Genomic DNA, 2,254 nt, shown 5'->3' with positions numbered 1-2,254 from the left:
TCACTGACAAGTATTTAATGTAAATGTTTCCAGGTCAATACTACCCAGCATTTCGGTGGTTCCTTAGTATTTCTTTAAGTGGATGTATCATAATCTCTTTAATACTCCTCTGTTGTTAGACCCTCGGTTTATAGAAAACTACTAAAAACAAAAAACAAAAAACAAAAAACACTGCAGTGAGCATCCTTTTACATACACCATTGTGCACTCGGCTAGTTATTTCTTTAGGACAAATTCTTAAAGGAGGAACTGAAGCGTCAACAGGCATGCACCTTTTTCAAGCTTTGGTCCGTGATGCCAAACTGTCCCCAACATGGCTGCTCGCTCAGAAAGTGAAAGGCCTTGGGAGGAAAAGTTCTCAGAACAGATGGGCGCTGGGCTGGGAGCTGAAGGGTGTTTAAGCAGAGAAGGCCGGTGCGCAGCACGGTGATCAGCACCTTTAACTTTGGCAGCAAGCCTGGCTCGCGCCTCACAAACTGTGTGGTCCTGGGCGGGTTGCTTAGCCCCTCCGAGCCCCTCTCTCTCTTCGCCTGTAAATGACGATGAACCTACCTTTCGTGACTGTAAGATTTAGAGAAAATGGATATGGAACCCTTCAGTAGGTGTGCAGTACATATTTCTTGAATGGATGGAATGAACTAATGGTTGGATGGATGGAGAGATGACGTCTTAAAAAAAGTAGGAAAGGAGGAGTGAGGGCAGCAGGATGAAAGTCGAAGGAAGCACAGTGGTTGGAAGGTTGGTGGACTGGCTTGTCCGGAGGTGGCTGGTCCCCAGAGAGAGACCGAGGAGGAAGGAGAGAGAAGGGTGCTCCGGGCTGAACACAAACTCTCTCCGTCCCAATTAGTTTCTTCTCTGCCTCTCTGAATGGCTCACCTGGTGGCTGGTGGGCAGCTTGTCCCTGTTTCACAATGATGTCCTAAGGCCTGTATAGGACATGATCCTCCCAGAGGCAGAATCCCCAGTCCCGGCCTGGGCCCAGCTTCGGCAGGGGGATGCCGGTCAGGCCTCTTACCTTGACGAGCTTGCCACGATCCAGTGAAGGGGCCCACGCTGCCCGCCAGCTCACATTTCTGAGCCCATGGGCCGTTGTCTCCTAGAAACCAAAAGAAGCAACATGTAACAGTAAACAGGCTGGTGGACACGTTCACTAGTTCTCTCTCTCTCTCCCCACATCCCAGGCACGGCAGGGGACTGCATAGGAGAGGGACTTTGTGAAAACAAATGCGACTCTACCCTTGAAGAGCCACCCTTCAGATGAGGCTCTGCTGGGCTCTCAGAGACATGGGCTTCCCCTCCCCCAGCTTAGCCCCGTCTGGAGGCTCCTGCCTTACCCACTTGGAAGTGTGGGGTTAGCACTTCCATCACTGCTACTATTTATTGAGCACCAAAGATGTGCCCAGTACTTCACATCCATCATCTCGTGGTCCTCCGACATGCTATTGGATGAGATTCTATTGTTAGCTTAATTTTGTGGATGAAGAAACAGAGGTTTAGAGAGATTGACCTTCCCGACAGCAGCACATAGCTACAAAGCCATGTCTCTACGCACCCCAAAGGCAGTGCTTTTAACCACTGCCCTTGTCCAGACAGGGACCTGCCCCCTCATACCACCCCGCCCCCCCGCCCCCAGCCACAATGCCTGTGTGGGCCCTCTAAATGGCTCACTAGTTCAGCTCCACTCAGCTAAAAGATGTGGCCTGGTGACCGGTGGCAACTGATGTCTTTGGGCCTGGGAGGATGGTAAAGAGGGAGTCTCAGAACAGCTCGAGGACTACACGGGCTCGCAGCGTCGAAGTCATTCATTAACAATTAAGAGCAATACCCAGATGGCCCTAACCAGCACATGAGGGGCCAGCAGGGTACCTGCTCTCTCTGGGCAAACCTTTCCAGGGCCTCAGCCTTGGAGGCCCCAATGGACAGGTACTCAGCATTCAAGCCAACAAACACCAGTAGGGCCCTAAGTTCAAAGCAAGCCCCCCACCCCATTAAAGAGGATCACTTGATGAGCCTCTGTTCTCCAGGGGCCACGTGCAGGGTTATCCATTAGATCTCTGTTAGGCTGGCTGGTTTTGACTACTTTACCTATAAACCAGAGGAATGTGTTTTCCTTGGCTGTGCAGTCAACTTTGTCTTTGATTTGACCCACCAGGCTGTCCATCTCCCGGAGGCCTGCAGCATATGGCGTGCGGCCCCGCAAGTCTGCTGATAACGGGGTCCCGGTTAAAGGCACGTGCATGTGGGCCAGGCCCAC

At 51.9% G+C, this 2,254-nt stretch overlaps 1 long non-coding RNA gene across 1 annotated transcript; it reads right to left on the bottom strand.

Moving 5' to 3' along the window:
* Window positions 1–21: 21 nt before the first annotated feature.
* Window positions 22–2,245, bottom strand: LOC105310891. Its single transcript, XR_002778682.1, has 3 exons — window positions 2,086–2,245; window positions 1,016–1,096; window positions 22–901 (listed from the first exon to the last, which is right to left on the bottom strand). It is a non-coding gene; the product is annotated as an uncharacterized LOC105310891 (long non-coding RNA).
* Between the last annotated feature and the right edge of the window lie 9 nt (window positions 2,246–2,254).

The sequence above is a fragment of the Pteropus vampyrus genome, unplaced genomic scaffold (genome assembly GCF_000151845.1).
Source record: "Pteropus vampyrus isolate Shadow unplaced genomic scaffold, Pvam_2.0 Scaffold15160, whole genome shotgun sequence".
Taxonomy (NCBI): Eukaryota; Metazoa; Chordata; class Mammalia; order Chiroptera; family Pteropodidae; genus Pteropus; species Pteropus vampyrus.
The sequence above is the reverse complement of the archived record's forward strand: the minus strand, read 5'-3'. Positions and strand labels throughout refer to the sequence as shown.